Source organism: Felis catus, chromosome C1 (genome assembly GCF_018350175.1).
Source record: "Felis catus isolate Fca126 chromosome C1, F.catus_Fca126_mat1.0, whole genome shotgun sequence".
In the NCBI taxonomy this organism is placed as follows: domain Eukaryota; kingdom Metazoa; phylum Chordata; class Mammalia; order Carnivora; family Felidae; genus Felis; species Felis catus.
In genome coordinates this window covers 68,591,099-68,617,335 of record NC_058375.1, presented here as the reverse complement: position 1 = coordinate 68,617,335, position 26,237 = coordinate 68,591,099, and the positions used below count along the sequence as shown (strand labels likewise).

The 26,237-nt window shown below is 36.4% G+C and overlaps 1 protein-coding gene across 31 annotated transcripts in view; it reads right to left on the bottom strand.

The window, feature by feature from the left end:
* ADGRL2 (adhesion G protein-coupled receptor L2) overlaps positions 1 to 26,237 on the bottom strand; it is a 623,946-nt gene that overhangs the window by 169,940 nt on the left and 427,769 nt on the right. For 25 of the 31 annotated variants that reach the window (XM_045036066.1, XM_045036074.1, XM_045036083.1 and 22 more), the window contains exon 1: positions 17,184 to 17,314. The exons of 1 other annotated variant lie outside the window; for it this stretch is intronic. The gene's annotated coding sequence lies outside the window, so the exon portion shown is untranslated. Of the gene's footprint in view, positions 1 to 7,226; positions 9,084 to 17,076; positions 17,095 to 17,183; positions 17,315 to 18,381; positions 18,524 to 18,693; positions 18,714 to 18,966; positions 19,100 to 26,237 lie in introns of those variants that run through there. 5 more of the 31 variants (XM_045036070.1, XM_045036072.1, XM_045036068.1 and 2 more) reach the window with 5 other exon arrangements.

Sequence of the window (26,237 nt, the reverse complement as noted above, 5' to 3'; positions counted from 1 at the left end):
TATGCAATTCATACCTTCCATACACATTCTCCTTAAGGCACCGTATTTCTTCCTTTATTTTCTAGAGCTTTTACCTCTGACCTGTCCTCCTCTCCAAAAGCCTGCATCTGCCGAAATCATTCTCTGCCTTTAGGTCTACCTAAATGAAGTCTCTTTTTTCCATACGACTCATTTTGAATTCACTCCACCCACCCTATTTTCCACAGCCTTTCCTCTACGCTTCACTTTGGCACGTCACTATAGTGCGCCTTATATTATAATTATTTGTGAAAATGTCTTTTTCTCTCATGAGATTATAAGTACCTCTTAGAGAGCAGTCCTTACACAGCACATTTTCCCAGGCAGGGCCTTAATAAATGGCTGTTGATCCAAAGTGAATAAAATTAAAGCCCAGAAGTCAATGGATAACTAGATGAAGTGAACTTACAGATGAAACTGTTCTTATAAAGGATAAAACATAATCAATATTGTAAAACACAGACCTTAAGACCAATTCAAGCAAATGCATACTTCTGGCCTGGCAATTTTGGCAAACTCGGTACTAGAAATTCTCACATTTTTAAAACCACATGTGCTGCCATAATAACCTCCGTGGCATTGTAGGAAACCAAAAATAACATCTTGAAAGTAAAAGCCAAAGCATTATAAATACCGTGAGTTATTAAAGTAAATCCAAGCCTTCACCTGTCACTTATGCACATGCAACATTGTCAAGAATGATTGCTCTGAGCTACAGAAACATAATGTATTTAAGAGAATGTACCCACATATGAAATATCAGATGCTTCAAAAGATAATTTGGGTTTGACTTTTACTTTAATTGGACTCTCGAAAGAATTGTTTTATATAGTAAGACATTCTTAGTACTGTGTATCTTAAATACAATTTTATTTATCAAAATTGGGAGTGAGAAGTAGGACAGTGGAAATAACTGCAATGCTCTGGCTTGGTGATACCCTCTGGCTTGAGAAAAACTAAATTGGACAACACAGAAGGGTGACAGGCTGCCAAAAATTGAGATTTACTTCATCAAATTTACCTTTATGACCTTAGCTGTACCTTATAAATGTCCCTATAAATGAAACATCAGCTTAAGGAGGTTTAATTAGACTAATACACTCTTGAATACAGTGCCAAAGATGGAAACACCTGCCTTTCCACTAAACAACCAAATACACCAAATTCACTATATTCTGAAAGATAAAATTCTTACCACTATATTTAGAATTAAAGACAACTTCCATTTTTTAAAATTTGTCATATTTACATATATTAAACCAAAAACTACGCTGTTCAATTATTTTATCTGTAGCACAAAATCAATAAAACTCCAAGTCCATATAAATGAAGCTCACTACTAAAGATAGGGAGCTTTTAATTTGCACTGAATTGTTCGTTAAAATATTTTTCAGTCTATTCACAAATCTTACAATGGTTAAAAAAAATGGACTTCAGTCCTGCCGTTAAAGCTGTTTCTATACCACCATGACAGGTGATTTCAAAAAAATTTAACCTGGATGTTAAATACTTCAATTTCATCAATTTTTGATTGTATGTTAAAATGATGTAATATTGAAGCTTTAATTAGAATACTCCGCATTGAAAAGTCAATTTAATAAGTAAGAAATTAATTTTCAAATAGATAAGCGGAACTTTAGAAAGTCAGAATGGTATAGTTGTGATTCTATCCAAAAGTGAACCTTTATAAGCTGTGTTAATGAAAATTTTAACTATTTAGCCAAAATTATATATTGTTTCCTGGAATCCTTCCTAATATATTTAGTCTGACTTTCCAACTACTTGAATTATTGATATGTGTTACAGTTCCTTACCTAAACACATACCCTTATAGAGGGCTGCATATACCTTTCACTCTTTTTAAATCTCTTTTATGCAATAAATATAATGTCAACAAATTCAAATGGCAAAATTACCACCAAGGTTTATTTAACTCTTAGGTTCTAAAAGTCAATAATAAGGAGAGAAAATTAATAAACACTTAGGTCTTACACATAATGCAGTCATTCTTAACTTCAGATAACAGACAGCACCAAATCTTCAGCCAAAAAAATGAGATCAAGGCAACACTGAATCCTTGGCCAAGAACATACACGTATATTTGCCTTACCATATTTTGGTTGAAACAAATATAAATGAAACAAAATAGAATGGCAGGCCAATCAAAACCATCAATTGTGCTATGTAGTTGCCCACAGAAGTCCTTTTTTCTATACAAACTTTTTCTTTTAAAACCATTTTATTAACACAAATTTAATAACAGAATGGCAATAAATATAAATTTCTCAAACTGTCATTTAGGATGCTTCAATGAAAATCTCCTACATTTTCTTTGAGAAAAAAAAGTACATGGAATAAAGTTTTTCTTTTGTAGGTTGAACAAAAGTAGGCAAGTATAAAAAAATCACTCATATATCATATCATAATGAATGACAGATTATCAGACCAAACATTAAAAGAATATTTTACTAGAGTTAGGCAACGCCAAACATGAAGGCATGGCAATTACCCTTTCTTTAGTATATGTGCTGCCGAAGCGAGCACTACCCTTTCTTTAATTATGGAGGGCTTAATATATAGTAAGTCACATGGAAACAATCTGAAGACCACCACCATACGATTCCACATTAAATCAAAAACTTATACATTGATACTAATCACTAAATTGATACCTTGCTCTTTTTCGGAGGTCAAACAGCATCTTACTTGGGAAGTCAATTTTTTAAAATGTGTGACTTAATATTTTTTTTAAAAAAAGAGAAAGAGGGCCCATAGCCATCAATTCAGAAATGAATAATATCAAATTATTACGGAAGAAAACATTCTATCAGAGGAAATATCAAAAATATTATAAAGCGATAAATGGAATACTAAAAACATGTTCTTAAGTACAAAAAAAGCAGTACTAATTTTATAAATACATAGGAGTTGATTTATTCTTCATGAACAGGCAAAATCAATTTTAATAAAGTAAGCTAACAAATTAAGCCTATATTTTCGTTTATTTTCAATTAAAAGTTAACACTGTGGTGATTAAATTGAAACCTTCTTGGTAATGTTCTTGATTTTTACAGATTTAACAGGCAATATAAAGAATGAGGCTACTAATGTATGTAATCTACGAGAGGTTTAATATTCTTCAAATACACAAGTAAAAAGGCTATTCAATTTAATATTGTTCTAAGGAGTTCTTATTCTCATATTTTAGGAATACTTTAAACTATTAAAAATCAATTCTAAATATTTTTTAATGCAACTCTAGAAAATGTGAATTCTAATTTTCTTAAGATTTGCTTCTCGATTTTTTAATCATGTAACATTATTAGCTGAATAATAAATGTTTTAAAAAATATCTTTTCGCGTGTACTGAAACCAATTATAGGTTTCAGGCTGAAATGTCAGAACTTAAGCACTTCTTCACATATCAGTAACAGAAGAAAATTAGTTAAAAAAAATAAAAAACAAACAAAAAACAAATGGGAGGTATGAGAGAGTGACTACATTATTAAAATAGGCAAAGCATAAAAGTTACGTTTGACCACCAAGTTCATTATAATTCCATGTCACCATAATTCAATGAGATATTTTATAAGCACTAATCATGTATGAAGAGTACAAAGACAGATAAGTGCTTTTAAGAACATATTCTTAAATACCTTAATGTAGTGCAGCTGTTATCTGAATCCCATGTAGCAAGAGCTAAAACAAAGATTTTCTTGAAATGTAATTCAAATAATTTCAAAGGTTCAGGTACTTATTTTTTGTATTTGCCAACAGTTACTATAGGCCAGTAATTACTACTAAGAGATAACAAAGCATCTCTTACGATGCTCTGACAAGTAATAAAATACTGAGCTAAGCTATTTCCTTGAACCTAAATTTTTATTTCAGGCCTCTGATATGAGTATTAACAACTACTTTTCTGCTTTGAATTGTATTTGGTCAAAACAAAAATGCCTTTCAAATCAATATTCTGATTTAAAGAGTACTGAATATAAATTAATTTTTTAAAAACATAAATATTCAATGAGTAAATGGCCTTTCTTTTCCTTAATTTTAAATTTCAAAAAGACTTTAAATTTATTTTAAAATATGAAAAACATACAAATGAGACAAAATTATCCATGAACAAAAAGCATCAATGTTTTTATTTCCTTAAGATATGTGTTTATTTTTATATAAAAGTAATACAAGCATGTTTAAATTACTGGAGAAAAAAATGTGCAATCTTATAATTTATTCTTTTTTAAAATTAATAGAAATTTGATATTCTACGATTTTAACATTTTCAGTCTTCAGTGCAGCTTTGAATTGGCAATATCCTATGAATGCCAGAGAATCACATTATATAAAGTGTACATAATAAAATGTAGTCTTCTAAACCTTTGTTAGATTTCAATTTGATGAAATCTATGCCTTTGAGAAATATAAAAGCAAAGAAACTAATATTGTTTATCCATTTTTAGAATTGAAATGAAGGCATTTGTTTTTAAATTCTGGTAGTAAGGCAATATAAATTTTTTGTTTTTTTCCAGCACAGCTATTAAAACATGCAGATTCATAGTTCTGAATTCCAGAGTCTTCATACAGGTACACATAAATTTTGAATAAATATTCTTTAGGGTTTTTTACATGTTTTGCTAACTTCCATTTAAAATGTTAGCATGTTAAAATATGTCTCTTGGTTCAAAGAGAATAAAACATAGCAAATTTTTTAACAGGAACTTCCATTTTTATAAAATGTATATTAAAAAAGATTATTTCAAATCTATATTCATAACGCATACTATCTTTATCTGGAGAATTATTCCTCATATTATATTCTACTCATAAAATAGCTTATTTTTTTAAAAGCCAATCTACTCAATTAGATACAGAAACAATACATACACATTTACTCAACATCTATACAAATGAGCAGAGGATATAATATCATAATTAATATTTTTATCATTCAATCAAGAATATTTGATTTCTATCAAATATTTCTATCAAATATTTGATTTCTCTGATAACTTACAAAGAACGTCAGGGCTATTTTAAACCGGTAAGCATTCATTGCCAATTAACTTCCCTGTCATTAGCATCACCAATCTAATACCAATAATACTTTTACAATCATAAATTAACTTTTCAATAACACATTTGCTTTGCAATGGATTCAAATTTCACGACTTTAAAAGCCACTCAGTAGTCTACCTCCAAATTTAAGACAAAACAAGTAGAACTTACCCTAGCTGTGCCTTTCCAATAACCTCACAGAAGTTATGCACTCTGTGACAGTTCCTGTTCCTCACGTAACAATTTTCCTGGAATGAATTCTCTAGTAACCCTTACCTCTCTGTGAAGGGAGGTGTGATATTTGAGGGAAAAGGGTAATGAACTGTAGTATCAGATTCCATTTTCCGGTGCCTATCATATTTAGCACCAACAATGATAAGATATCTTTGTTTATTTAAGATAACGAAGTTGGCAGTACAGGATTCCTATCAATAACTCTATGGAATAAGAGCATTTGTATACTTTTGTAAAAACATACCATCATTATCTTATTGAAGTGTACTTGCTGTTGCTAATATCCTTACCCTGGTATGAAAATGCTCTGCATAAACGTAGCATAGACTTGTTAAGATAATACATGACCACGCTGAGAGGTTAATACTTATATAAAAGCCCATGCCAGTACCATAAATCGCTTTATTAGACAACAGTTTCCTTGCTTAGAGGGTCATTCTGTGTAACAGTAACAATCTGACTTTTCACATTAGTAAAGCTTAGCTAATAAAACAGTCCCTAACAATGAATTTCATTAAGAAACAAAGCCTCTTAAAATACAAAATAAATATTTTTACTTGTCATATCATTCCTTGGTAAACTACGGGGGAAAATGAACTATTACATCTCTTTTTAAGGATGCGTAAAAGGATAACCCTTCTTTTTTTCCAACAAGCAAATTCTGAAGTAACATTTTTACTAAAATGTAAAAATAAAAATAAATAAGCTCATTTTTAGTATAACTTCATATTCTATGCCATCCTTAAAATTCCTGGCACAATTACGCGTATGATATGAAAAATTTTGTTCACTGAAAAGAACCAAATGCCACTAAAGGCATTTGATTCATCCTGATTACCAAAACACCTGATCGCAAAACTCTCAAGTATTTGAGTATCTGGCTTATAATTTCTTAGAAATTTAGCTGACACAATGTTCATAAATATAATTCAGTTTTTTAAATTAAGTACTATCTCTCTTGCCTGCATTCATTTTTTTCCAAGTTAGTCAGCAATTTTCTAAACCATTTGATATTAGGTCCTTACTGGTAGTTTCCCTGTTTAAGTGTCACTGCACTAATCGGTCCATTATTGCAAGTAAAAGTCATTAATCCAAAGTGATCATTTTTGTTTCAGAAAACAGCATATACAACTCATCTAATTTGATCTCCTAATTAAATGTAGAGGAATAGAATTTACTACTTACTATTCAGTGACCACTTTGTAACATTTTACATTAATCTGGAAAATTTTCTAAAAAATCCAGATGTCTCTTTCAACAATTATTAGATATTTAAATAAGACCCAGTTCTACGGACATCCGGAGCTTTGGCCAATCATAAAAATAGTTATCACCTCAAAAATGAATCTGATTCATTATCTTTGTTACCTTTCAAGTTTCTACTAAATAAGGAAAGGTAAAAAGCACATTTGTGATCTGTGAATACAGGAAATGATAAATACTTGGGCATTTAGTATATTAAATTTCACTATAAATTTCACTATAAATTTCACTATTTGGCTAATCCCAAATACTTTACTTTCCTTAGAACAATTTTTCTCAAAAAATTTAAGTATGTCAAAAATATAATTTTCAAAAAAACAGTACCAACTGATACTGCCTTGATTATTTTATCTCATATACAAGCTCCCTCTGCAGGTAATAACAAGGGTTAGCAAAAATATCTGAAACACGTAGCAGTTGCCTGGTACAGATGCAGGTCACCATTGTATAAAAATCTTATTATCGAGAGTCTCCTCCTTACCAATTATCTGATTAAAATAACTGCTTCTGAAAATTTGTGGTTCAACATGATTATTCTTGTCCCTCAGCTTGGCTAAGAATGCAGCTTGAGAAGACAGGATATACAAACTTTTCAAAGTCACCCAAGAGTCACTCTTACAAAGTGTATTTCAAGGAAAAGAAAACATTACCTTGCTTATGCAGCACAAGCCTGAAATGACAGACCACCCAAAACAAAGCTGTTCAACACGTTTATCTGATGCATCTTCTGATCCCAAAGTAAACAATCAAAGGTGGTATTTTAGGATTGACTTCCATTGAAAGATAAAAGATGAATCTCAAATAAACGCAGTTAACTTCTACATTCTCTTCTTATTTAGAATAATTCTAAAACTTAAGTCAGGAGTATTTACTTCTGAAAAAATAAATTTATTTTCATTAATTCAGTATAAAAGAAAAAGAAAAAGAAAAACTGATTTGATTCGCAAAATGCAAATCCACTATATATCCCTTCCATAAATATCCCTTCCATTATATATTTTTTTCAGAATCTGTTTTAGGTTTCCCCTTACACACTCTCCTCCTTACTATATTCCTTTCTTCGGGTACACAGAGATAAGGTGCACCTCTGCAAAGGGAACGGGGTCAAAAGGCAAAGAAAGTTAAGAGTGGTTTCAAAGTCTTGGGGGCAGTGTATTACCAAAAAATTACTGTTGGACAATTTGATGTCTCCCTGATTTCTCTCTTCAAACATGTACACGCCACCTTTATAACACACAAGCAGTGATTAGAAATTTGAGGCATTCAGTCTGACTTCTCTATAAATGAACAGACAAGCTGATGAAGTGTTTTTTTTTAACTAAGATCCTTATCGAATAAATGTAAATTATAAAAGATGTGCTCACTTTCATGCTAAACATACAGAAGTATCAGTTAAATTTCTTTTCTACTTAAAGAAAACAAGGTTAAAAGGTTAAAGGGAAAGGCAACTTATAACAAGCAGCATTTGTAGTGAGTTTTGTACTTAGAAGAAAAATCTAATTTTTTCACTTATATTTTTAAATATTCAGACCTAGTTTAAAACCAAAGACAATATGAAAAGTGACTTCCAGCAGGGCTATGGGTACCACAACATTTGCAGCAGAAAAAAGGAAGGTGGGGGGAGAAATCACTATTACTCATCTATAGAGCCATCCAGAGGAAGCACCTAATATCCAAATATTATCCTTCTCATGACATTCACGGAATTTTGAAAGGACAAAAACAGTTAAATGTCCTTAGTGAGAGTGAAAGGTCTAGGACATCATAATTCTAGTATAATTTTTATTTGTTGATGCCTATAAAGCAAAATGAAGTGTTTTAGAATTACGCCCACCTCTTTTAAAATGGAAAACAAGATGCATAGAGTGAATCAATTCTTCATTTAATATATTAAGCCTTTTTCAAATTCTTCAAAACTATGCACAATCACTGGGATACAAATGCATAAGCTTACGTCACCAAAATTAATGCTTCCCAAACTGTCTTGGACATTACCCACAGCCAAGCCAGGAATTTTAAGAATTAAAACACATCATAAGCATCTCAAGATAAAGAGCACAAAGATGAGTGGAGAAAATATTATGTAAAAATGTGTTCTGTAAGTTCTAATCAATAAACATAGCAATAAACAGTAAAAAATGGTAGGCTTTCAAGGCAGAGGAATAAAATTTCTGTGTGGAAAGTACCAATGGAATAAGGAAAATAGTAATTCCAAATAGAAACATGCTGCTTCAAAGTAAAGACACAGGGAAAATCATTTTTGACAGATTTTTAACCTTAATTGCAGTTGAGAATTGATTAACTAAATATAATCTACATAAAACAGAAATGTATCAACTAAAGACCTTATCTAAAATCTTACAATGATTCACTCATTATACAGAGAACGGCCGGAACAGTATTCCATTTTAAGAATAAATGTTTAAAATTAGAACTTTCTTTATAAACAAAACAGAAATCTCTTTTGCTCTCTTTATAGACGCTATTTACTATCTTTTACAAGAGGAAGCATTAGTCACAAGCAAGGTCACCTAGCCCACCCCCCCCCCCCCCCCACCAAGCCCACCCCTGCAGCCTAGGACCATTTTTGACAGTAATTGGGGTTAGATTATTCTGTCATCGAAATCCAGGGCAATAATCTGTTTGAGGCATGAGCTGATGTAAAAATACCTACAAAATGAGACAAAGTGGGGGTAGCACAAGCATTTCATGATCCAAAGGCAGTAAATACCTTTGAGAACAAAACAGATTAACTAGGTCATATCATTTTCAAAATCAGTTTAAAAACAGATATTTTAATCGTACATAGAAAAAGGGTTAGTTTTGCTCTTTCAGTTATTAGATAATATACTTTAATTCCTTTCTTGATCAAATATATACACACATGTACATACATAAGCACAGAGTTTATATTCTTTTCCTTTGTATATATATCAACATTTATTGACAGCTATTGGCTATTGATATATATACAAAGGAAAAGAATATAAACTCTGTGCTTATGTATGTACATGTGTGTATATATTTGATCAAGAAAGGAATTAAAGTATATTATCTAATAACTGAAAGAGCAAAACTAACCCTTTTTCTTTTATGAAGAACTTCATGGTGCATTTTTCATTATTACAATGGCTAAAGATATTATTCATCTAGAAAAAGATACAGGGTTGTATCTGGTTTTGTTCGAGCAAAATAATATGTCTTTGAACTGACAGAGGTCTAAAGTTACCCACCTTTTCAACTTCTTCCATCTCTCTGGCCAAGAACTAACAATTCATTTTTATCTGTGTCTTTTTTCTACTATCAGATTAAAAAACAACAACAGCAACAACAACATTTTTGAAGTTACTTAATGCATCTTAAGCAGAATTAAGATTTGGTCATTATTTCCGAATGTTAACTTCTGCTTAACCTGCCTGCTTTGTAATATTTATATTTTTACTAAAATATTGAATCTATCCTTATAAAAAGTCTCCCAAAGTTTTTCTGTGTTTTTGGTTTTGGTTTTGGGGGGGTTGTTTTGTTTTGTTTGCTTTAGGCAGGCTTCTTTTAAGGCAACTAATTTCAATACTGAAATTCAGAGATTAAGGTGTAATCCCCGTGCGTGAATCTTAATGTTTATAACGTACTCCTCACAGATTGGAAAAATCAATGACAAGACCAACAGGGGCCCGTTTTGCTCAACATAGGTTTTCTTGTCAGGTAGTGATTAATGCTGTGCTCTGTAGAGGGAGACATTACATCCGGGCTAAAACAGACCTAAATTTTACCCTCAGGCAGAAATCTGATTTAAACATCTCTATTTAAAGTGACATTTGTCCTCCCTTTTCAACTGGTTTCCCCAGAAATTCCAGGAAGTTGACTTCATGACCTAAAAACAGCCGGGTGGCTGTGAGCAGCAGTTGTGCCTGTTCTCGCACTTCGGGAAATCTGGGTGCCAGAATGAATCAAGGTGGTCATAAAACAGGTGCCCCGCTATCCGCTAGGATGAATCCCATGCCACCTTATTGCTACAAGAATTTAAGACTTAAAATTCCTTACAGTTCTAGAGTCAGTGGTAAAAATTTTTCAAATGTGTTTTGTTGCTGATAATAACCTAGCTATTCATACTGATGGACTAAGTTTCTTTCGATTCCTAAAATTACATCTCATATTTCATTACACTCATCTGAAAGATCAGCTGATTACAAATTCTAGAAATCCAGAAAAGCAACTACTACCAAAAAAAAAAAAAAATCTCTAAAACAAAACAGAAGATGCAAGTAGAAACGGTTTCTTGTACATCATGTAATACCTTCCATAAAAACAAAAAGGGAAAGCAAAAAAAAAAAAAATGTTCATATAACAAAAGTCACCAAGTAAACAAGACATATGCATATTAAAACAGGCACCAATATCCTTACACTGTGAAACATGGTAGCTTTTGATATTATTAAGCAATTTAGACACTGTTGGCAAGTTCCTACTAACCAAGGTAATCTAATTTCTGTTGCTTTTCAATGTAAATTGATTTTTTTTTCTTTTAGCCGTTCTGGTAATTGAACAAATTTATACAACTGTGATGGGATTTTACTTACCACTACACAATGCATAAAATTCTCTAAGAAGACAAACTATATTACTTCATAAAACTGCATTTTTGTTGTAATTAAACAAATTGTATTTAAACTTGCTCTGTACTTCAAAGCAATCAATAGTATTTTGCTGTAAGCTGCACTTTATTTGCAGGTGTTAAGCACTAGGCTAGGTTCCTTTATTCCATCTACCTTTTTTTAAGATAATTTTTATTGGCAAAATAGGAGAGATTTTTTTCTTAAGAAATAAGTGTTTAAAAATCATTTCTTAAGAATATATTAGGAAATATCTGGAGATTATTGCCTACATTTAGCCTGTTAGATAAATGACCGAAAAAGATTATTTTAAAGTATTTTTGGTAAAGACTTTTTCTTATGACACAATGATCCACTTAAAAAACATCTACTTACATCAACATAGCATTAAGAGATCTTCAAAGTTTATAACATACACTTAACAAAACCTATACACTAAAGTCAAAATACCACATTGAAGTCCTGAAAAAAATTTAGGGATTCCAGACCCAGTTATATAGTGTCTCCTTTACACGTTATTCACACTTAGGTCAAGAAAAATGTCATCATTTTAGGATTCTAATTCCCTAACTCCAACCATTAACTATCTCTGTGTTAAACAATCCATTTCTTAAGCGTTTTCTTACAGCATTAAAAAAAAAAAAAAATCACTACTTGACCAATGTTGACTAGCAAAAAGATTTCAGAGAACAGTCTCAATTTTTCTGATAACATCAAGTCTAATTACAGTAATCGGGGTGATTAAATACTTTTAAACCTTTCAACCTTCAATCAAGAATTATTTGAAGAGATGAATATTTAGGTGGGGCTATACACTAATTAGTGTTATGCAAGAGAGAAGTTAACTAAGCTATGATTTTAATCTATGTTTAAAATAGAAATGTTTTAACTTTCTTGAAAATAGTTACAAAACAGTTATCTATTTAGGTAATGTGAACTAATATTTAAACAAATTACCTTAGGAACTGATATGACCAAAACATAAACAGGATTTTGAGGCCTCTTGAGGTCTAGAAGCTAAACTTGCTTTTGTAACGCTTGATCAAAATCATCAGTTTGCAAAATTCTTTAGCTAGGTATTTCTGCTAATAATCTGATGGACCTTTTTTCATAATCCCACATTTCAATTTTTTAAATTTTGCTGGCTTGAAAAGAATTTCGCTTTAATTTTACGTGAACCTGTTCTGCAGAAGAGCAGACAGATATCAAATGTGTACCTCTCCTTCAAGACTCAAGATCAGATGCGGTGAACGTGAAGAGGCAAAGTGTACAGTCTTTGAGGAGACTTTTCGTAAAAATAGCAATCCTGAATTCTTCATTCACTACATTCTTCAAATTTCCAAAACTGTATTTCATTCCTGATCTAAATACAGTTAATCTGTGTTCCTAAATACCAGCAATTGGGCAAGTGTTATGGATTCTTATTAAAATGAAAACGATTTCTCTCAGGTAGGTATAGTGTGCGTAGCCCACACCTTAGACTACATTGTAATGCTCTCTTCATCTCATACTACATCTGTCAATAAACTAAGTGTGATTTGAGTATTTATCCACAAAAGTTAGGTCAAATAAATATTTTGATAGAAAATACCGCGATAACATTTTATTACTATGGTGTACAGATTTCCAGTTACCTCTTGACCTTCCCAACTTCTCAATCTTAGCTCACATATTCCTATGTTACTTAAGACATTAAAATATTATTTTAGATCTTTTAATAAAATACAGAAAGCCTCAATAATGATCAAATAAAGATCTAACCTTAAGTAAACCTTGGTTTTAATGCTCTCCTCTTGCTTACTTTAGGAAAGGAAACGCCCAGAAGCTTGGTGTTAACGTTTCTGCTGATTGTGAAAATTACAGCAATAAAAAACTCCAACTCCTTGCCTTAAGACTTTTAGTACTACTTCCATGTGAGATCCGTATATTTAATATTAGTTTTTATAACATTTGGAAGTTTTGTTGTCTGCTTTGATGTTAGTCCATTAACAAAGCAGAGTGAAAAGCCTGAAAAAATTATATTTATTGGCAATTCTCAAATCAAAACCGGAAGTAATTGGTTTGTTCTACCCCCCCCATGACTTAATACTCTGATTTCCCCAACTACCTGCTCCCAGAGCTATCTGCATTTCTAAATTCATTTTCTGTTGCCAACACATAGTAACCCACAATGATTGAAAATGGCAGCTGAAGTGCTCCTACAACACATTAATTTTTCTCTAAGTAGTCCAATTTTGTCATTGAAATGTTGAAAAATCTTTTCACTGCATTTTACACCTTTAGAGATTTGCTGAATTCAGGGTCGCCATCATATAAAATGAAGAGCAATGTTTTCAAGACAATTTTTAGATTATCACTAATAGCTCTAAAGGATAATGTTTTCTTTATACCGCTCTGCATTCAAAGCAGACTAGTTAACAGCAACTTAAGTGCAATAATAGCAATTACATCAATGTGGGCATTTTTACCTCAAAAGTACTTCTTAGACAACTGAAGGGACCAGATAAATAATAAATAAACTATCATAAAATGATTTCAGGGGAATGATACAATTTGAATACCACTAAAAAACCATCTGAATAAAGAATCTTATTAAACTAAAACCTAAAAATGTTAGGCAATTAATGATACTTTCCCCTCCAACATTGTTCATCACAGTTAATCTTCACTGTTAGAATAAAACCAAGGAGTCCGAACATTAATTTAAAAAAAAAGCCCTTCTCTAATGAAAGAATATAAATTCATGTTCAAAATCAACCAACCATCAAAGATAAAACTATAATAAGTATGGGTTCCAAAACCTTCTCTGAGGTTCATTTTCATCTTAAAACCAGGCTTTAGGAAATCTTAAGCTAAATAAATACAAGCAACGCTTGCCCAGAAGTTGATGAAAAAGTTATCCCTTGACCCATCTGCTTGCCATAAAATGACCCAAATGACCCAAGTACTTGTTCTCGTTTCTTCACTTACGGATACTGAGTTGTTAAAAGAAATTCAAAGAACATATCTCTCTGCAAATGTAAAAAAACATTAACCAATATGCTATAAATATTAGCAAAAATAAACCAACTTTAAGCTGAATTCTTGAGTTTACGGTGTTTGATAAAATACAAAATTTTGGAGACAAAACAATCAATATTCAAAAAGAATTACCTCTACTTAAATAGAATTCACAAATTATCTGAGTATCACCTAGGACCCTTTTTCAAATGCACACTTGCTGTAGAAGCTGCATTAACAAAGTTCATGCTGAGTTTTTAATATTCAAACTCTCCATTGATTTTTCTTCCCTTTAATTTAGCAAGTGTAATAAAAACTAAGTTTCCTAGGCATAAAAATGAGTGTCCCTTTATCACAAGATCTCTATTGTTTTATAGACTAATTAAAAGCCTTTCTTTCCCATTTTACTAATATTAACAAAGTGTAGGCCCTAGAAAAGTATTAAGTTAGAAGGAAAAGCTTTCTCAGTCTCTTCCACTGAAGGGACCCCAAAAGACAGGCAACAGTGACTATCATAAAATAAAAGGTCACCCTTTTTCTAGGAACAAACCATTTATCAATAGAAAATAATTGTCTTGCCATTTGCAAGGGCTCCACAGCAATAGACAATGTTTTTCGCTCACATAATTACAAAACAGTGAAAGTTCAGAAACACAGCCTGAATCCACCTCCCTATTTTTACCCTTTACAATTCTCATTGCCCTTTGGGCCTCTGCTTGGAAGCAAATGGAAGACAGGCTGAAGTTTTCTCAATTGAGCTGAAGCTAAGAAACCTTTGATATGCTAATAGTCCCCTTCAAACGGTAAGAATTCACACTTGCATTAATTCAAACAATTTGTGCAGAATGATGTGAAATGGCACCTCTTTTAGAGGCAAGCAACAAAAGGAGAGAATCGGAATGTCTGAAGGAACTAAACAACAGAACATTTGTTCTGCAGTATTCTCTCTATCATGCATAAATTTCCTGGAAAGTGGAGGGAGGGACAACAAAAAGTTCCACAACACACCTGAACAGAAGTGGATTTTCTTCCGTCAGGTTTTCCAAGTATTATAAAGACGCTAAATTTAAAGTTTCAAAGTTACCTTCTTACCTAGGTCAAGAGTCCCATAACAACTTGGAATGTTGCTTAAGACGCTTCACAAACCATTCTATTTTTCTGCTATGGGCGCATATTGCCTCTTTAGTACCCATCCTTTAAGGTTTGCCCAAGATCAGACTTGATTTAGTAAGAGACATCCCAACAGGCAATTATTTACCAAACGGATGTGACTTTTTTTCATTGTGCAACTCGACTTGAGCAAAGGGCAAACTCGGTGGGGCCCGTTCCAGACACAAACACTGACAAGGGAAATGAATGAACCAACAGCGCCCGTTAAATATACGCCTCTGGAAAGAGGAAGAGAGAAGTACACAAACTGTAAAGGCTGCAGAAGAAAATTTAAGAATTGGGGAGGGGGTGGGGAGAAGAGTGCCTTAGAACCCGGCCTTTGTAACGGAAACCATATGGTTGGTGGCTGCGGCTCAGACGCTCCCAGGCTGCTTGGAGGAGCTGCTAAGCAGCCTGACACCTTTCAAGAAACAGGAGGAAAACATTTCCTCGGTCTGAATCCGAGACGACACAGTTTGCATCAGGAAGAACGGAATGAGAGGGCCCGGGAAGGGGGGAAAGGATGAGGGGGGAGGAGTCCATAGAAGACCAGGAAAGTAGACGGACACCGCAGGACCTGTCCCTCCAACTATGCTTTTAGAGGACGGAGTGAACAGAGAATTAAAAAAAAAAAAAAAAAAAAAAAAAAAATACGCGAAAGACATACGTTCCTTAGCCTCCGATCAGCGTCACTTTGGGCACAAAGTAAAGCTTCCAGCGATTTTCCCTAACCCCAGCCCCGCAGTTTGGCGAAAGGAACAAACTTTACTGATCCCAAGCGAACGAGTCCTGCAAGCGTGCCTCCCCACTGCTAGGACGCTTTTGTCGCTTTGCCCGCCCTCGCCTCCCTACCAGAGGGGTCGGGTCGCACCAGCCAATCAAGGAGCCCACGCTCGGTTAGCCCGGGGGTCTCCCCTTTCCTCGCGCTCCTCCCACGCCTCTTCCTCCCAGCGGATCCCCACTCGGCACCCCCATCCTACAAACCAAGCTTCCAGAGATTCCCAACCCAACAGCCACCCCAGGGGCCCACAGCCGGCAACTTCTCCCGCAGGCCCAGAGCGGCCCGCTGCTGCCCTCTCACTGCGGGTCCGGGAGGCTCTCTGCCCTCCCCAGGGCCCGCCGGGTGCCGGCCCCCGTCACCCGCCCGCCCCGCGGGGCCGCCCCTAATCGTTGCCAGCACCCGCGCCGGCCTGGCCACATCTGGCTGCGCTTTGCTGTCATCCTCGCCTCTCCACACCACCTAACCACCGACGAGAAGAAACAACACCCCGCAACAACTGACCCGGTCCCTCCCCCCACCGCCCACTTCCCCCGAACTAGCTCCCGGCGCCCAGCCTGCGGGCTCCACTTACAGCCCGGGACAGGTCTGCAGCGGGCGGGGCGGTGGGGGGGACTGGGCCCCGCACCCCGAGCAGAGCGGCCCCGCAGAGGGCGCGCCCCACATCTCCCGCCCCAGACGGGCTGTAAAAGGGCGAGCGGCACCTCCCGACCCAAGCTTTCAGAAAATCAAAAAATGCATAAACCAATCCTACTCCCCTGACGCCCCCCTGCAAACAGACTGAAGCCTAGAGAGCGTTACAACACCTCCCCCGAGAAAAGGAGAGGCTGGCTGGACGGGACTGGAGTTCTGCGTATCGATTTCCGAGGAGAGGAGGTGGGGGGAGGGGGGAGCAGCAAGAGCGAGCGCGAGTCTCCCCCTCCGCCCGGCCGAACATAAACAAACAGCCGAGCCCCAACTCACCCGCGGCTCCCTCCACCTCCAGCATCCACCCCCGGGCAGGAGGCGCAAAGCAAACAGGTCTCCGAAGCCCGGCACAGAGGCACATTGTTCGCTCCTGCGGCTCTTACCTCGGTCTGCGAGCGCGCCCCGGGGGCGGGCCGTCTGGCGCGGGGGGCCGCGCGGGGAGAGGAGCAGAGGGCAGCGGCGACCCCGGCCGGTGAGGGCCGAGGCCGGCCGCGCGCGGGTCGCCGGCCGCCGAGTCCGCGCCGGAGGCAGCGCCGCGGCTCGCCGGCCGGACGCGGCGCCGCTGCTCGGCGCGTCCTCCTGCTCGGCCGCCGCCGCCGCCTCCTCCAGCCAAGCAGCCAGCGCCGGGCGGCTCCTGGGGTTAGGTCAACATTTTCCCGCAGTTTCCCACACGCCGCTCCGCGAGAGGGGTCCTTTACACACGCGCACACACCCCCAAACCGAACGCTCCCTTAGCAAAATCAAAAATTCGGCAATCAGAGCGAAAGGGGTGGCGGAGGTAAAAGCCCGACAGAGGTGCGCAGACTTGGGAGTCCCCTCGGAGCGGTAGCCGCGGGAGGGGCGGGCAGACGCCGGCGGCGCGAGGCCAACTCAGTTTGTCAGGCGAAGCCCCTCAGCCCGCCGTCCGCGCCGGCCGCACTGGCATCCCTCGCGCCGACCCTGCGGCCTGGGGCGGGAGGCAGCGGCGGCCCCTCCTCACATTTCGGGACTCCGGGCCGAGGCTGAGCGGTGGCCGCTGCCCCACGAAAAGCAGAAGGCGAGGACTCGGGCTCGGGGAAGCAGGGAGGTGCACGGAAGAGCCACGCCACGCACAGCTACGGAGGGGAGCTGCCCCCCAACAATCCCAAGGAATTCTCCGGTAAGCTCCCGATTTCGCTCCGGCACCTCTGCGAGTGTGTGTGTGAGCGGAGAGAGAGTGAGAGGGAGAGAGAGGGAGAGAGAGGGAGAGAGACGGGGGAGCGCGAAGTCCTGACACAGACTCTCGGCGAGGGCTGAACTGGAGTCACCTCCAGCCTCCTCCTCCTCCCCAAATCCCCACCTACCTACCCCCCCTCCCCGAGTCCGACTAATCATATAAACATATTAGCGTGTACAGCGGCAAAGGACAAATCTCTCCCTCCTGATTTTTCCAGCAAGGGGCTCAGGCAAACTCTAAAGAAGATTACAGGCAGCTAAGTACAAAACGTGGAGCAGATAATCTATAACTCATTGCCGCCCAATGGCCATTTTCCACTCCATTTGAGCAGCTGCAGCGGCGGTGCGCCCGAGGAGGGGGGGAGGGGAGCGAAAGGGGACACTCACGGGCTCGAGCTGTTCGAGTGGCGGCGGCGGTGGCCAAGCAGCCGCCAGAGCACAGGCCGGCCCCGGCTCCGCCGGCGGGGCGGCCGCAGGGCTGTCCGGGCAGCGGCGGCAAGGGACGCGCGCACTCGGCCTCGGAACGCGCCCTGGAGGCGGCCTGCGGCTGCTGGAGCCCCTCCTCTGCCTCCCCGTCGGCTCGCCACCCCCCCCCCCCCCGCCCTCAGTCCCGGGCCTCCGCATCCAGCCTCCTCCCGCCCCCCGCACCGTCAACACACCCATTCAACCCCGACCCCCAAGCCCCCAAACTCCACTCACTGCGCGCTCGGTCCTCCGCGCGCTCCTCCGGCGCGCGCTCTCCATCCTGTCTACACACACGCACTTTAAAAACATTTATTTTATTTCTGGAACCGGGTGAAGGGTATTTGGGAGAGCGCGGCGGAGCGCGGCGCTCGGGTCTCCGAGGCAGGGGGCAGGGGGCTGGCCAGCGGCTCGAGGGGGGTGGGGGGGCCTCCCCTCTTCCCAGTAGGCCCCGGAGCTTTCTCCGTGCCTGCACTTCGGAGAGGCGCCCAGGATGCGTCTTTTACCCACCCCGTCTCCAGGTTTTCTCTTTTCTCCACGCAGCGAGCCGGAGGCTTCGAAACTTTTAGTTTCCGCAGCCCTCCTTTTGTGTGACTGCTCCGAGGAGAAAAGAACGTCTGTTCGCCGCGGTTGCCTCCGTCCGGCTGCGGCGCGCGGGGGACGCTCCAGGGTTAATGCGTCTTTGATACCTGAGATTTCCGGCGCGCTCGTTAATGAAAGTTACATTTTTTAAAATTGCGGTGACTTTTTCTTTGTAGTTACACAGACCTAGCCAAACTTTGACTTTATTGACTATATTTCACAAGAGCGTTTTGTTTGTTTTTGATTAAACCCACCAGGATAAGCAAAGGAAGGAAAGGAGACTACAAGGCTCTTTACTCGCAAGTGCATTCATCGTGCTGTTAGGTCTGTTTCCCTCATTTCCTTACATTGAAACTGCTTTTGCTCTTGTCCTCTGACCACACTTCCTTGCCACTTCTCTGTTGGTAGTGTTGTCAGCAAACAGCCAGGCAGCTCCCACGATGGACCTGAGCTTAAGGGAACAAACCACGACGGGACAAATCACGCTTGAAAAATATTTTAAAGCCAGTTTAAAGTGTCCTCTGCATACGATGAAAATCAAAACTGTTTTTTTTTTCTTTTGAATTATAAAATCTCTAAGCTGAAAGCCATTAAGTTTTCAGATGTATTTCTCAGTCACTGATACTACTAATGAATGCAGCCATCAATTAAAGAAGCGTGTTTGCATTGGTTTTCAAGAAAAACTGATTCATCAAGATTTAAAACCTCTAGAAAATAGGATGAAACTTGAGCTTCTTTGCTTTCAGAAACTATGTACTTTTTGTTGCTGCGGGTATGTTGCAGTCATCATACTTCAGAAATCATTTCAAACAACAATGTTATTAAAATGTCAACAGCAGATCGTTCAAAAGACTTGAAGACTCTAAATACCTATCAGTATTTTGTCACAAAGCCAGATATTTGCAGTGCTAAAGTAAATCCAGCTATTGGTCAAGTTTGTTCTCAGCTTGTAAAAAATCATGTTAAAAGTACACATGTGCAAATAACTGAAACATACTCTTTTGGTTGATTCATTATACTTCTCAAAACAAGAATCCTTGATGATCAAATTTGTTTCTACTTAATGTATAGATGTTTAAATAATCTCACTATTCCAAAAGATAAGAGGAGCTACTCAGAGCATTTGTACTTTAAACTACATAAACACTCCCATTTGGAATTTCTTAGATAACATAATTCAAATATTATCGACGCAGGATACAAGCTAGTCTGGGGGGGAAAAAAACACATGCAGAGATGGTGTGAAACCTTACTATGTACCTAAGGTTTTTAAATCTGTCAAAATTATACATACAACAGACCTACCTAGGAAAATTAAACCAGGCTACTTTAGTTGAAAAGAGGCAGAATTATAAAATTCTCAGACCTCAGGGGTCATTTATATCATCTTCTCTGGAATTTAAAATTGTTTTATTCAAGATTATAAGCCAAGTATGTCAAGTTAATAATAATCCACATTTACTGAAAAATGTTAGCCCTTTCTTTTGTTCATCTGTGAAGGTTTTTCACTCATCTGGGCATGATTCACAAGAAGCCCCAATGAGTGCATAGATCAGTCTAATCCTATTTTCTTTTGGGAGGCAAAACCTGGACTGAAGTTTTTATTTAGTGAGCTTAGAAAGTAATCAATAGAATTTTTTGACTGAATCAAGCAGGCCATATGTTGGCTCATTTACTTATTTATTTAACTCTCTCAGAAGGAATTTCTGGAAGAACCCACTGTCTACATTTCATAGGTCTGACATTCTTTGATGCTTGGGACCTAAGTGAGTCACTCTCCACTATGTTTCTGAAGAGGCTACATCACAAAAACAAGGAGGGTGCATAGAAGGGGCAGAAATTGTCGGAACTATAGGGAGTGGAAAATGCGTCATACAGGTTTTTAATTTTAATTCAGTAGGACGTGTATTTTGTAGAGTTCAAAGGGTTCAGCGTTTTTCCTAAGAATATTATAAGCTGGCTATGTTTTTAAAATTACAGCTAAATGTATTCCTTCTCTAGGATGTTTTAAATATTAAAGAATTTTTAATTCTTTCCTTGCATTTTACACATAATAATGCTTCAACCTTCTTTGTATCCACAAAAAAGAATGGAAAAAGAGATTTTAATTGCATTGATATATTCAAGATTAAGCTGTTAGCCACAAACCTGCCATTACAAAGGAACACTTAAATGACACATACACATCCAGAAAACGTAATTTGCCTGACACTTCATGACAATCCAAAACATAATTTATAACAATACAGGTGCTATGGTAGAAAAAAATGAAATGAGAAGCTTAATAATGTCTGCAGATGTTAGCAAGTTAAGGGAAGTCGGAGGATATTATGCATTCCCTAAAATCCAATCAATTTAACTACTCCATCTATATGATTATTTAAGTAATGGCAAAATCATTGACTTATTCATAATACAATACTTGCTAATTGTTTTAAAAAATAAATTCTGCAAAGGACAAAGGAAACACCCATTTCCATTTGTTTTATGTTAAATCAACATCTAACCACTCATGGTGATTTCATTCAAAGAAAACAGAAGGAACTCGTTAGCTTATGTGGTTAGAGAGATTGATGGGCTTCAAACATTTTAACCATATATGTTTTTTCCAACTGTAGAAACTCATGTTTTTAATTTAAGCAACTTTAAGAAACTAAAGATTATTTTATTCTATGTATTCACATACTTCTGATAGAGAAATTATGCTAATTTTTAAAGCTATTACCATCCAAGTACCTTTGTTTAAAGGAAAATGATGAGGTACTTGTCAAAATACAAGTATGAATAACAAGTTTAGGTACCAAATTAGAGAATCTGACGAAGTATGAAAATGGGCATTAGAATATTGTGGTGAGTACAAACCAGTAGAACACAGTAAGTTAACTTCTTCCGACCCCACTGGACAAACTTGGATATAGATAAGGCAGTTCTAAAAAGGGCAACGTGGAGGTGGACTTGGGTGGACTGGGGGGGATTGGAGCCTTGATACTGGGCCCAAAACTGTAAGTTTGAGCTACACAGGAATAGAGAACTATTAATGAGAGTAGGCGTATTCGTTATGGGGAGTATGTTTTTGCCTGTGGTAAGAGCTCTGTGAGAGTTGTAAAACAAAACACATAAGTAAACAAGTAACAGGTGAAACTGGTCTAACTTCTAATACAGGAACGGAAATAAAATTAGCTAGATTTCACCCTAAAGTTAACCAATTCCTGTTTCTTTATCATTACTGTTCAGTGATGCTTAGTGCTGAAACTAGCTTTCCTACTCTAGAAAATAAATCTTTTAAAGGTCTAGAGCAGATCAAAGCCAATATGTGAATACCAAACTTAACTAGAACTGGTTGAAAGTTGCTGGCTTTGTTTTTCATTTTAACTTTGCCATGCATGTAGTCTGAAAAGAAATCAAAACTCATTTTCCATGAGAGCAGAAACATATGAAACCATTTGGCAAAGCCAATAAGTTTAACTATTCTCCCAGCTCTCTTCAGGCTGAGTAAATCTTTGTCCAAGAAACCCAAGCTCCATCTAAAATGTAGAGATGCAGTTTCCAAACATTTCAACTATGGTATGCATCTGATCATGTGTGGTAAACTGTGCTTAATGATATTATTTGGAAGTATATAATCACATATATTATTGAATACTTATCATTTTATAATTAATTTTTTTAAATCCACCAATACAACTGGTAGAATGACTCTGCACCTAGAGTGTTTATATGTATAATGGTATATTAAAGACTGTAAAAATTTTATGCTGTTGTCATTATGATACTCCAAAGTAAGCAAATTAAAAAAGATGTCCTACATAATCATTGTTTCACTGAATCTTACACAACTCTAAGTTAGTCTTTCTTTCCCATAGATTGTTCCCATAACTCTTGTTAATCTCTGCACTTTGAGGATTTTCTATAATTGGGTCTTATAGGCCTTCTTCTATCAATGTTTCTGTCAAACCTTGAAGTATACCGATAAGAGCATTCATTTTATACAAAAAAAGTCTATAACTTCATGTAATAACTATTTTGTTCATCATACAACCAAATATTTTATTAAAGTCCACAGTTTAAAAATAGCCTCCCCAATCGCTTTTTAATACACGCAGAAAACCTCTATCAACAATATAGATGAAATTTCTTTAAATTAAAAAAACTATATATTGAAGTGAAACTAAGAGTAACCAAAATCACACCTCTGTTTTGAATGTAAGACATTTGAATGGGCAGTTCTTGGTGAAGCAAACATGCAGTGCTTGGGTGAGAACAAAAGCTAGGCAATGGTTAATAGTAGAGGCAACTCCACTCTCCTGAATCTAAACCCTCAAAGGTAACCAAATAGCAATTTCACTGAAGTCCAAATTGAATTTTTAGTGTCTCTGAGAATGACTTTGATTATTCACGTCATATACTTCATTGTAGCACAGCAAACTTTAAAAAGGCTTTTAGGAGTCAGGAAACAAATTCACAGATGCCTTCTTGACATTTTAGAAAGTCAGTCGAAGATACAATTATATAACACTTCTAACATTTTCATATTAGAAAACATAATTATCTTAAAAAGCATGAAATAATAATAATTCTAATCTATGATCTTAGTACTTTTTAAGCATAAAAATTATTTTGTTTCAGTTTTGAAAAAAATTTATAGTGTAAAATTGTGTAATGTGAGATGTTTGACCTTGACTTTAGTTGATCCTCTGGTTGTATAATTACCTGTTACTAATATTTTTCATTATTTTGTTTTCTAATATGACAGTTATTTTTTTAACTCCACTTACCTGCTTTATTTTTTAAAGGCCTCTCCTTGTTGCATATTATTTTAATAACCATAAATTTGTCTATGCACGTGGAAAATAGAATAGCAATTTGCAAAGATTTTTCTTCTAAACCTAGCTTTCATCATAGTTTCTTGATAAGATAATAAAATGTTGCCATCTCTGTTTTCAAGAATAATTTAAATCTTTATAATTAAGTTTCAACTTATTGCAGCTCATTACAGTGCATTCTTAAGGTCACTATGAAATCAATCACTTAGGACCCAGACCAAACAATGATGTAATAGGCACATGTTTTTTGATAAGTAAAAGAGCATCAGAAAAGAATTCGTTTTCTTTAAAATTAGCATCCAAATTTAGAATCATACTAAAATGTCACTTACATCGCAAGGGGATACTGAAATGATTTGGAAATGATAAGGTCTTGTTGAGCTATATTCAATGAAAAATTTTTGTTTGAGGTTAAAAAATAAAAACACATAACCTCTCCAGCTATTCCACAATTAAAAGACATTGCTGAATGGTCACCTGGACAATATACTCTTTGAATGGTTTCGTTTCAGCGATGGAGGTGTGTTGCTCTCAACAGTCCACCTCCTATCCAACTGTCCTGGTTACCAAAATCACATATCTACAAATAACTCTTCTAGTGCATTAAAAGAGTGCCCCCCTTCATTATGGGAATGTAATTTATGACACCAATTTAATTAGAACTATGTCCTTACCACCTGAATTAATGACCCAAATTCAAACCACATATATTTCATTGTTCAGATAATGTAGAATACACTACAAGAAAAACTAATTTCCTGTTTATTATCTAATGATAATTGAAACACAATAATTCATTATAATACTGGATTACTGCTATATGTGAAGTAGCATGTCTCCAAGAAAGAGGTCACGGAAATAAACATGAAAAAATATTTATAATTGGTTAAAATAAAATTAGAGAAAGGTTGAGCAAGAATGCTAGCTATAAAACGTAAATGTTTGAGGATTCAAGAATGTAAACTATTTTTAAATAATATGGATCCCCAGAAGACAATCATTTATCATTTAAAAATAAACTATGGGTAATCAAATAAGGAATCTGAAAAATATTTAAAAGAATGAATTTTGACATTTCATATAATTACTCAATATTTACTTTCTCTCCAGTGCCCTCTTGTAAAATGAGTTAAGATATGATATATATAAATCAAAATATTTTATGCAGATGTAGATTTGAGATGATAATGCTAGCCTATTTGTTTATATTGAATATTCTTATATAGGAAGGAATCATGTAAGGTCAAAAATAGTTACTAGATTGAATATTTAGAAAATTACCTGTAACTACGTAGGTAAATTTATAGTTTATCAAAATTTGGAGGTAAAATATTACACCTTATAACTAACTAAGGGAAGTCTATCTTTACCTCAATTTTCCAGTTAATGAAAGAAGTGTTTAAATACTCTATAGTTAGATTATTAACTTCTACAAAACTGAAACAGATGTGTGTCTTAGTATGCCATTAAATTTATGATTTACATAGAACCCTTACATAGAGCTGAGCAGAGGCCAATGATTCTAATTTGCTCTAGATTTATAATAACCTGATCTGGGTTTTGTAAGTATTGAAACACTTTAAACAAAATTAGAAAGCAGTTGTGCTTTGTGTGATTAAAGATGCAATTCTCTTTGGAGTAATGAGAAAAGTTAGAACATGTTTCTTTCTTTATGGATGTTTCTATTATAAACATGAGTGCTATACATTATATATTTTTGTTACTATGATTTTCTTGTTTTTAATTATAAAATAAACCAATTGAATTTCACTGGAGTCTCAAATTGAAACTATGCCAAAATTTAGCTGAAGAAAGTGGACTGGGCTTCATAAAAATCCTTAAAAATGCTTCCCAGGGTCTTAGGGTCTTATTATACAAATACTAGTTCACCATAATTTTCTAGAGTAAAGCATCTTTCTGATTAAGACCTGTGCAGCAAAAGGACATAAGTGCTAAATACATTGCAAACCCTAGAAAATGACATATATAAAATTGTTCTCATTACACAGATTATAATGTTTACACTATTTATTTAAACCTCCTTCTACTTTGCTTGGTGAATTATAATCTATCAGCTCCTAAAAATCAAATCTGTAAAAACACTTTATTTTAAACACTGTGAATACTATTTCCTTAAAAGTCAGAGATGTTGATGTTGATATGAAAAACAGTGTAAGCATCTGTGTGTATATTTATGTATATAGAAAATAAGTACATGCAAAAGTATCAATTCATTAAAAGTTTATCTCTCATAAAACCTTTATTAGCCCTTGAAGCCTTTGCCACTTCATATAAAATGATTTATCTTTTGAATAACAAGGTTCCATTAATCTGTTTGACAAAGGAATTTTTAAATCATTTAAATAATTTATCTGA